This window comes from Humulus lupulus, chromosome X (assembly GCF_963169125.1).
Source record: "Humulus lupulus chromosome X, drHumLupu1.1, whole genome shotgun sequence".
NCBI classification, from domain to species: domain Eukaryota; kingdom Viridiplantae; phylum Streptophyta; class Magnoliopsida; order Rosales; family Cannabaceae; genus Humulus; species Humulus lupulus.
In genome coordinates this window covers 96,934,594-96,945,696 of record NC_084802.1, presented here as the reverse complement: position 1 = coordinate 96,945,696, position 11,103 = coordinate 96,934,594, and the positions used below count along the sequence as shown (strand labels likewise).

The 11,103-nt window shown below is 34.9% G+C and overlaps 1 non-coding gene across 1 annotated transcript; it reads left to right on the top strand.

The window, feature by feature from the left end:
- The first annotated feature begins 2,219 nt into the window (after positions 1 to 2,219).
- On the top strand, positions 2,220 to 2,325 carry LOC133807790 (small nucleolar RNA R71). The gene has a single exon (XR_009879683.1). It is a non-coding gene; the product is annotated as a small nucleolar RNA R71 (small nucleolar RNA).
- Positions 2,326 to 11,103: the final 8,778 nt, after the last annotated feature.

The following is an 11,103-nucleotide window of genomic DNA, read 5'->3' as shown; positions in this document are numbered from 1 at the left end:
TCACCGTTCTTGTGGGAATTAACTCATTGTTATCATTAGCTACCACCATGACTCCACCTTTCTTGGGAACACATTGAACCAGGTTTACCTAAGAACAATCTGAAATTGGGTAAATAATGCCAGTGTCTAGCCACTTGATCACCTCCTTTTTAACCATTTCCTTCATAATGGGATTAAGCCTTTGTTGTCGCTCAACATAATTGGTACAATAATCTTCCAGCAAAATCTTATGCATACAAAGTGAGAGACTTATACCCTTTATGTCTACCATGGTCCAACCAATAGCCTTCTTGTATTTCTTCACACGTCAAGCAACATACTTTCTTTTTCAACCCCCAACATTGCATAAATAATCACAGGCAAAGTCTCTATATCTCCCAAATACACATACTTCAAATGACTAGGCAAAGGCTTTAATTCCAATATTGGTGGTTCTTGAATAAATGTCTTGGAAGTCTTGAAATTTCTTTCTGACAACTCCAAGGATTAAAATTCTTTCCGAATTTAGTAAAAGGCTGCTTGGATTCCACCCACGTAACTTGGGTTTCATCCTCTTCAGTCATTTCTTCAAGCTATTCAAGTGAAATCACCCCCATTTCATCTTTACAAGTTTCTTTTTGAAATTTATCAGCCACAAAGCCTCAATCACACTCAAAGAAGTACACTCCTCAATCTCATTCGGAAACTTCATAGCATTGAAAACATTGAAAGTCACTTGTTGGTCATTCAACCTCATTGTGAGCTCTCCTTTTTGGACATCAATCAAAGTCCTTCCGATAGCAAGAAATGGCCTCCCCAAAATGATTGGAACATTTCTATCCGCTTCATAATCAAGAATAATAAAATATGCCAGAAAAATGAACTTATCAACTTACACAAGAACATCTTCAATCTTTCCTTCCAGATGTGCCATAAAGCGATCCACTAATTGCAAAATGACGGTGGTTGGCCTTGCTTCTCCAATTCCCAACTTCTTGAATATAGACGTGGGCATCAAATTAATACTAGCCCCCAAATCACAAAGAGCTCTACCTACATCTATACCACCAATAGAAAAATGAATTGTGAAACTGCCCGGATCCTTCAACTTAGGAGGAATTTTATTCTTCAAAATAGCACTACAACCTTCAGTCAAAGCCACTGTTTCAAACTCATCAAGTCTCCTCTTCTTTGTCAAAATTTCCTTCAAAAAATTCACATAACTGGGCATTTGTTCCAAATCTTCCACCAAAGGTATGTTGATGTGGAGCTGCTTCAAAACATCTAGAAATCTTCAGAATTGGCCATCTTGATGCTGCTTTTGAAATCATTGCAGAAATGGTGGAGGTGGCTTGCTATTTAGCTTCGCTGATGCATTTTGCTAAGGAATTGCTGCAACATTTTCTTCAAGATCAGCTTTTGACATACTAGAAGCTCCAACTCTTTCTCCTTTTTCTACACTACTTTGGATTGAAGTGGGCTCATTTTTCTCTTATATTTTTCCTCATTCAACTCCAGATTTTTACCACTCCTCAAAGTGACCACCTTGCAATGCTTTTTACCATCTCTCCTTGGATTTTTGGTATCACTATGCAAAGTGCCTTGTGATCTATTTCTCAATTCATTAGCTAGCTGCCCCATTTGAATCTCTAGATTCCTCAAAGACACAGCTTGACTTGTGGAGGAGGAGGTTGAGCTCTTGGTTGTTGTTGAGAAAACTCTAGTGGATAATTAGTCTTGATTGACAGGGTTGCTCCACTAGAACTAGCCCCTTGACCTCCCCAAGAAAAGCTTGGATGATTCCTCCAACTCGGATTGTAAGAGTTGGAATATGGATTATTGTGGTTGGCATTTTGATTCCCGAGTAACAAACCGAAGTGGGATTAGAAGGACAACTATCAAATGTATGCCCATCTCCACAAGAAACCTCCACTACTTGGCCCATAGGAGATGCTTGTAAGGTACCCCCTATACTCATGGTCTTTAAAAGGTTGGTCATAGATGAAACTTAAGCGGTCAAAGTTGTCAACGCATCTACCTCATGAATACCCGCTACTTTTCTTCCCGTTCGGGATCTAGCATTAGACCATTGGTAATTATTGTTGGCAATCCACTCCTAAATCTCATATGCTTCATTGTAGGACTTAGAAAGAATAGCCTCATTTGCTTAAGCATTCAAAACCATGTGTGTGGAGGCATTGAGACCATTGTAAAAAGTCCTCATTTGAATGAAATGCGGAATACCATGATGTGGGCACTTCCTCAATAACTCGTTGATCCTCTCCCAAGCATCACACATCGATTCATCCTCTAACTGTTGAAAAGAAATAATCTCATTATGAAACTTAGCATTTTTCATTGGAAGAAAATACTTCATTAAAAATTTCTCAACTAGTTCATTCCACTTAGTCACTAAGTCGAATGGAAGTGTATTGAGCCAAGCTCTAGCTTTGTCTCTTAGAGAAAAAGGGAACACTTTCACCCACAAGGCCTCTTTAGTAATGCTTGTAACTTGAATGAATCGCTTACCTCCAAAAATGAACGAAGATAGAGATGGGGATCCTCTATAGGCAGCCCACTAAATGATCCACTGTCTGCAACATTCAGAACATCGCGGGCTTCAACTCAAACTGAACTGCTAGAATTTTAGGCCTAACAATGCCAGGATTCAACTCATTAAACATTGGGGCAGCGCACTCCCTTATGGCTCTCTCTCTATCATCGGCCATAGTAATTGCATTAGTGGCATTCAAAGCATTGGCTGCATCATTGACAACTCCAACAGTCGCATTAATCATGGGTTGAGCTCTAATCTCCTCAACCCCTTCACCTTCTTAAGCCATAGGAGGGTGAAGTTGAGCTTGTTGTTCCCTTAGTCTTCTTCTAAATGTGCGTTCAATCTCAGGGTCAATAGGGGCTAGCTCAAAATCTTGATTCTCGTTCATGCAACGAAATCAATCTAGCATAGCAGAAGATCAAGAAAACAAGATTAGTGCAAAATAAGAAAAACAAAATGCAACGTAATTAATAATACACAAAATTCTAATTTTAATCCCCAGCAACAGTGCCAAACACTTGTTGTGATTTTTAATTTGATCAAATATGTGCAAGTGTACACAGTCACAAAACAAGTAATAAAGTGATAAATATTCGAGATCATCTCCACAAAGATTACAAATTACACTAAATGCACAAATTAACTACCAAACAATTGCAAAAGTAACCAAATTAATTTGTTTTGATTTTGTAAACTAACACTACTTGAGATCAATTAAAATTGCTTAAAATGAATTGCAATGCCAATTTAAAATGAGATCAAATCAATTGGTTGAAATGGGCTTGAATAATTAAATCCCTCTATGTCAAATGACTTGTACGTTTTGCTGCAGCAAAATCTCAACAAAATTATCAAAGTTAACAATAATTCAAAACAAGTTCATAGAACTTTTCTGAATCCTATGGTATTAATTCTTGTACCTAATTAAACATATTCCTATGCCAATAAAGTTTAAGAATCCATATTTAAGCATCAATCCATAATTGTTACACAAGGCAAGTAACACATTCCTATGTTATTTACAAACATAATCTAACAAGATTATCTACTTGTGTCATTCAAACTTATCCATTATATTCAAACTTCCCAACACAAATATAACTCAATATCTTGCCATTGGTGGACAAACAACAACAAAAATTCATCAATAAGCATATTTGAATGAACAATTGGTTAATTTACTAAGATAAAATGTTAGAAATTTAGAATTAAGACATAGAGTTCATTAAAAATCCAAGCCTCAAAATATCTAGTTCATGGCTAAATCAAGGAACACAAATAAAAATTCAAATTTGTCCATCAGTAATCAATCACAAAATACTAGAGAAAATAGGAAATGAATAACAAACAAATAGAAGAAATAGCCCAAAATGATGTTGGAATGAATATTCTCTGCTTCTCCTCTTCTTCTTTTCTCTATTTCCTTCTTTGTATCGTTCAAGTCTCCTTGTACTTAGTGATTCTCTCTCTAAAAGATGGCTGAATTTGGTAATGGAGACTGCCCTATTTTTATGATGCTATGGTGAAAAAACCATTTTTCCTCATGTCCCAAAAATGTCCCTCCTTGCCTCTCACGTGAGTTTCCTTTTCTCTTCTATAAATTACTCCAAAATTCAGTCCATTTTCTCTGATGTTTTTCACCACCTCATCACTTCTTGTCAGCTCAATTAATGTTGCCATGTGTCTCTCCTTTATATGCTGGATTTCCCTCTTTGTATCCTGCTCAAAATGCTTTAGTAAAATTTCTTTTGCTCCAACAAAACCTAACATTTCAACACAAATTAAACAACTAAGAGCCATTTCACTTTTCCTTGTTTTCTTTGGAAAAATTCATGCATAAACTCCTTATTTATCTACTTTCACCTCTTAAAAACCAAAAAGGACACAGGATCACAAAAAGGAAAAGAAATTAACTAAAAATAACAATAATAAACAAACATCACTCAACCTAATTCTACATTTATAAGCTTAAAAGTATAAAAATAACTCTTTATTCAAGAGTTATCAAGGTGCCTCTGTAAATGGGCAATTTCCATCTCGACAGCCGTCAAGTACCCCGAATTTTGATTTTGTGGTCGTGATGTTGAACTACCGACATCGTCCTGTTCTGCCTGATGTTTTTCATAACGTTGTAGCACAGATGTTCGTTTCTCCAGTGGGGACGGGCGTACGATCGCCTCCTTGAACCTCAAGCTGACCAGTCTCTTTGTCATGCATTGATCGTGTAACCACCATAGTTGTTACTGAGTTGGATTTTATATGAGAATCCAAACCTAATCTGCTCTCAAAAAAGCACCAATCTGTTGATGCGGTTTTTCGCCAACAGTGGCTTAAGGAATCTGAAAATAGAGAGATTAGGCTTTTGCTAAACTCTAATTGAACAAATAAAAAATATCACAAACACTCACACACTTTTTACGTGGTTCATTGGTTAAAAATCCACCTAGTCAACAAGTCACTCTCATTAACTTGTTTTGTTCTCACCGTGAAATTGTTTATGAAAATTTCACAAGAGTTTCGATATACAGAATGTCGATCCCCTTTACTATCCATTCTCCCTTGTATTTATAGGGAATTATGCTTGGACAGTTTTGGGTAATCGTACATAAATAGGGTAACATACATTTTTGGGTAACATCCCATTTACATAAATACATCAATGCCTCTTGATTTTATACCCACAATATCGGGTAATAAATACAGAATAATATATAAGCATTAATGAGCGTATGAGTAATTTCTGAATGTCATGGGATCCTTCAGCATGCTTTACAACCATGCACACCCGATCTAGACATTGTCCTCGAGCTAGATGTCGTATGGAGAACACAGACTGTTAGGGATCATCTCTGATGTTTCAAGTAGGTGTCTAGGTGACCTTGATACTTAATGACTACGGTAACCTGCTGAGGATACCCGAGCTGATCACTCAAGAAGACATGAGATATATTTTGGATTCCCTTTGTCTGCTTAACTCTCAGTTGTACCCAGTGTTGAGTAATTCAGCTCGTATTTTTGGGTACAAGAATTTAAAACTTGGTAAATCACACCATAATAAAGGCAATAGTTATTATAGTCCTTTAGAAGACCCAACTTTATTTTTTTTTTAAATAGTAAAGTTAGATGAATGTAATTGGTAATTATTTAGATCACGTTAATTGTAGAACCCGGCTCTTTTATAATTATATGATTTTTGTAATTAATTACATTCATATGGTTATTAATAAACTAGTAATTAATTTAGCATTAATTGGTTAGTTTAATAAACACATATATTCCAAAATAGTAAGTGGGAGAAGGTTAACATCTCAATGTGACCTATGGTCTCCATTATTAGTACAACACCATGAAATATGATTAGGACCTCGAGGCAGCTTTTTTTCCGTTCGCCAAAGGAAGGTATCTGGTCATATTAATACCGAGGTTGGCTTCTTACAAAGATAGGAAAGAATGATGTATTTTAGGTTTGACCAACCCTAAGGCAACGCTCTCTCAGTTAAGTCATAAATTCTGAAATAATGTGTTACACTTACAAAGGTACAATTAAGCTTTTGTAGTGGGTAATTGTATCTTGACCAAAGCATCGGTACTTTATTTTTTTCAAAGAGAAAATATGAATTATTTTAAATTTTAAATAATAAATATAATATTTTCTTACAACCTATCTAAAATTAACTTGACCAACCCTAAGGTGGCACTTTATTTGTTGGGTAGTTTTATCGTTGAATAGTAAACGTTAAGTTTATCTGTTTTAATTGTTGTATTCATGCATCATGTATACTTTCTGAAAGTTTTGATATTTATTTTCAATTATAATGAATCTTGTATGTTTTATTTATATTCAGTAAAATGTCTACACATGAAATCAATATTATAACTCAATTCTACTGCTATAAATTGAATGATGATAATGGTTCTCTATAGATGAAAAAATTAGGACTTGTTCTATGTTTTCTATAATGTAAAAATAGATTATGTGAGAAATGTACTCATGTTCCTGAACCATCATCATCCCTGAAGGTTAAATACAAGTGTTTGAATTGGATTAAATCTAATGATATTGTTTGTCGCTACATGCACCAAAGCATGGGTGATGGGCATAAAAAATTGTTCAAAAGAAAGAAATGTGCATGTCAAGTAGGGAAATTTGTACATAAGATGCATGGAGATATGCGATATTTCTAGAATGAATCTTTTGATTACCAAATCAACTCATTCTGAAAAAGAAATGAACACGAAGGAAGTTTCTTACACTGTGGAGTTGATGGTCACTAAAAAGAAGAGAAAATGTGATAAGTATCTCACTGACCTTAAAAAAGAAAAGGAAGGTAAATTTGATTTACTTGTCCTTTAAGCTTGCATAGTGGAAGACAACATGTCATCCTAAACTTTATATTCAGGAGCCACTAATCATTGTTTTTTCTTCTTTGCAAATAATTGAGTCTTCAAGGGAGCTTGCTAATGGCAATATGATGATGGGGGTTGGAAATGTTGCACTCATTTCAACAAAAGGCATAAGGAACAGTTAGTTTAAACTTTAGAAATAAATTTCTTATTATAAAAAATGTTTATTGCTGGGTTTTCTAGACATTTGATTTCTTTATCTATGTTGCATAAACAAAATTTTGATATTTCTTTAGAGAATAATGTGATTGTTATTTCAAAGAATGGTTTCAATATTTGTGAAGCTAAACATACAAATGGATTGTATATGCTCAAGCCTAAATGAACGATCGCTAAATAACTTTGAATTATTTAAAGTGGCTAAACCAAAAGGTAACAAAAGATAAAAGGTTTCGAATGAGGATGACACATATCTTTGGCAATAAATCGGTTAACAAAAGATGGACCATTGAGAGAACTAACTGTTGGAACTCTTTTGCTTTGTGAGTCTTGTCTATAAGGAAAAATGATTAAGCATCTTTTCTCAGCGAAACACAATAGAGCCAAAGAACCATTAGAGCTTGTACACAGCGATGCCTGTGGTCCATTCAATGTACAAGCTATTGGGGGTATGAGTTTTTTGTCACTTTTATCAACGACTACCAAGATAAACGCATACTTACCTAATGCTTAGGAAGTCATAAACCTTTGGCAAGTTTGAAGACTTCAAAATTGAGGCTAAGAAGTAGTTATGTAAGACTCTTAAAATACTTCGATCAAATTGAGGTGGAGAATATTTGGATTTAGAATTCAAAGATTTCATGCTGGAGCACAGTATTCTATCCCAACTCAATGCACCTAGAATGCCACAGCAAAATGGTGTATCAGAAAGAAGAAACAAGACCTTGTTGGACATGGTCAGGTCTATGTTAAGCTACTCATCTCTTCCTCTCTCATTCTGGAGATATGCACTTCAAACGGTGACTTACATTTTGAATGTAGTCACATCTAAGACCATAACCAAGACGCCACTAGAACTATGGAATGGTAACAAACCTAGTTTGCTCCATTTGCGCATTTGGGGTTGTCCTTCTTATGTTCTTAGACCTAAGTCAGAGAAACTTGACTCAAGGTCTGAAGTGTAAATTTTCATGGGTTATGCTCCAAAGACACGAGGTGGTTATTTTTATAGTCACAAGGACCAAAAGGTATTTGTTTCCACAAATGCGAACTTCCTTGAACATGACTATATGACTAAATATAAACCTCAGAGTAAGGTATTTTTGGAGGAACTCGCAACTAATAAAATTCCATCATCATCATCATTAAATGATAAATGAAAAAGTGAGGAAACCATTATTCCTGAAAAAGGAAACCTCAGTGCAACATCGTAGTGGGAGGATTGTGAGACAACTAGTTCGCTATGAACATGAGGCACATGTTCTTGTTTCTGACACAAACAAGGACAACCCATTGACCTTCAAAGAGGCAATGGATGATCCTGAAAAGGAAAAATTGAAAGAGGCCATGAACCAAGAAATGGAATTGGTGTACTCCTATTCAGTCTGGGAACTTGTAGACCCACCTGAAGATGTCAAGCCCATTAATGGGTCTTCAAGAGGAAAAGAGGTGTAGATGGGAAATTAGAGACTTTCAAAGAGAATCTAGTAGCCAAAGGATACACACACACAGAGGGTATAAATTATGAAGAAACATTTTCTCCTATGGCCATGTTGAAGTCCATACGCATCCTCTTATCCATAGCTGCCACCTATGATTATGAGATATAGCAGATGGACGTCAAGACAGCTTTCCTTAATGACTATCTTGATGAAAGTATCTATATGGTATAACCAGAAGGGTTTTTATAGAAAGGAGAAGATCATAAGATGTGTAAGTTGCTAAAGTCCATTTATGGATTGAAGCAAGCATTTAGATCTTGGAATATCATTATTGATGAGACAATTAAAACATATGGCTTCGAATAGAATGTTAACGAAGCATGTGTGTATCAATATGTCAAGGGTAAAGTGGTGGTTTTCTTAGTTCTTTAAGTGGATGACATTCTGCTCATTGGAAACGATGTAGAGACACTAACAAACATGAAGAAGTGGTTAGCTTAGAAGTTCCAAACGAAATATTTGGGCGAAGTGAGCTATGTTCCAGGAATCCAAATCCTAAGGGAAGCTCTTGGCACTTTCTCAAGCTAATTATATAGATAAGGTGCATGAAACATTCTCTATGGAGAATTCCAAGAAAGATCAGTTATCGACAAGACACGGAATTACTCTTTCCAATGAGAAATGTCCAAAGACACCTTAGGAAGAAGAGGACATGAGAAAGCATCCCTATTTTTCAATAGTTGGGAGTTTAATGTATGTTATGTTTTGTACTAGGCCCGACATATGCTATGCATTGGGGATTGTAAGTCATTATCAATCAAATCCTGGTTTGGAACACTTGATTGTAGTAAAGCACATTCTCAAGTATCTTCAGAGAATGAGAGGTTATTAGCTTGTATATTCAGGGGGTGATTTAAACCATACTAGACACACTGATTCTGATTTCCAATCAGACAAAGATAGCCGTAAGTCAACGCTAGGTCAATGTGTTACTCTTCGTGAAGGGGTTGTATTCTAGAGAAGTATTAAACAATCCAAAATTTTGGATTCAACCATGAAAGCCAAGTATATAGAGGCTTGTAAAGCAGCTAAGAAAGCGGTTTGGTGTAGGAAGTTCTACACTGATCTATAACCAATTCCAGATATGGAAAAGCAACTAATCATGTACTATGACAATAGTGGAGCAGTAGATAACTCTAAGGAGCCAAGAAGCCACAAGAGGGGAAAGAATATAGAAATAAAATACCATCTGGTAAGAGAAATTGTACACCAAGGTGATGTGACAGTTATGAATATAGTGTCGGAACAAAACCTGGCAGATCCGTTCACAAAGACACTTCCTCCAAAGTCATTTATGGGTCATGTACTTAATATGTGATTGAGAGAGATGCCTCACTTTCTTTGAGGGCAAGTGGGAGATTGTTAGGGTTTATGCCCTAAAAGCATGTGAAAAGATATTTTATTGATTTAAATAAAAGTACAATTTTATTATATTTTAATGTTATAATTATTGCTTGAATAATTTGCATAAATATCATAAAATTCCATATTCATTTTATGGGGATATGTTCTTGTATTAGCACGAGATAATTAAGATCATATATAATGAATAAAATAGTCAGTAACATATTAAAGTATGGAATCTTTAATGAATGATTACTAGCACGGTTTACTAAGCATACAGGATGCAAGTAGTCTAGATTCGGATTACTGATGTAGATAGACATCTTGGTAAAGGTGTTGTATATAATAGTGATTCTATATGACAGGACCGATATGAATTAATTATCTTTATAAACTCACATTTTTCCATAAAGAATTCATTCATATCATAATAGATGATCATTTGTACATAAGTCTAAATCCTGAGTTATCATGAACTCTTGTTTGTGCTTATTGGATTTCTAATTCATTCTTTAAGGTGACTTAATATAATGAGGCTAGTGACTTTTTTTTTTAGATTCAATATCATGAATGGCTGGGAACATGATTTTACAATAATGGAATCCATAGTTTCCTAACGAATCGAATATTGGTTCCCTTAAGGGTTGATTCTGCAACTGAATAGTTATTGAGCTCAAATCTACAATGACTATAGATTATTCAGTAGTGAATTAGTGGTACTTAAGAAACAAGAGGTAATTAGAAAGGTAAAATGGTAATTTTGACCAACTCTAATTAACGAACCAATAAATAGATGATCGAACTACATTTATTGATTATATCAATGGAGTACAAGAGAAAACTCTATAAATATAATTCTATAAATACTAAGAGTGCAATTCCATATTTATAGTTGAGTAAGCATGGAATTAATAAATAAGATTATTGAATTAAGGAGTTTAATTAATAATCTGGTTTATTGGAGCTTCGTATTATAGGTCCATGGTCCCCAAGTCGCCTATGTCCTACACTGTCAAGGGTAAGGATGTCACAAGGAAGATTAATAGAGAAAATGACTAAATTGCAAATGAATTAATTTTCTAGGGCAAGGAAATAATTATGTAATAATTATGTGCAATTGATTAATTGTGAATTAATTATTTAATTAACTATATATTT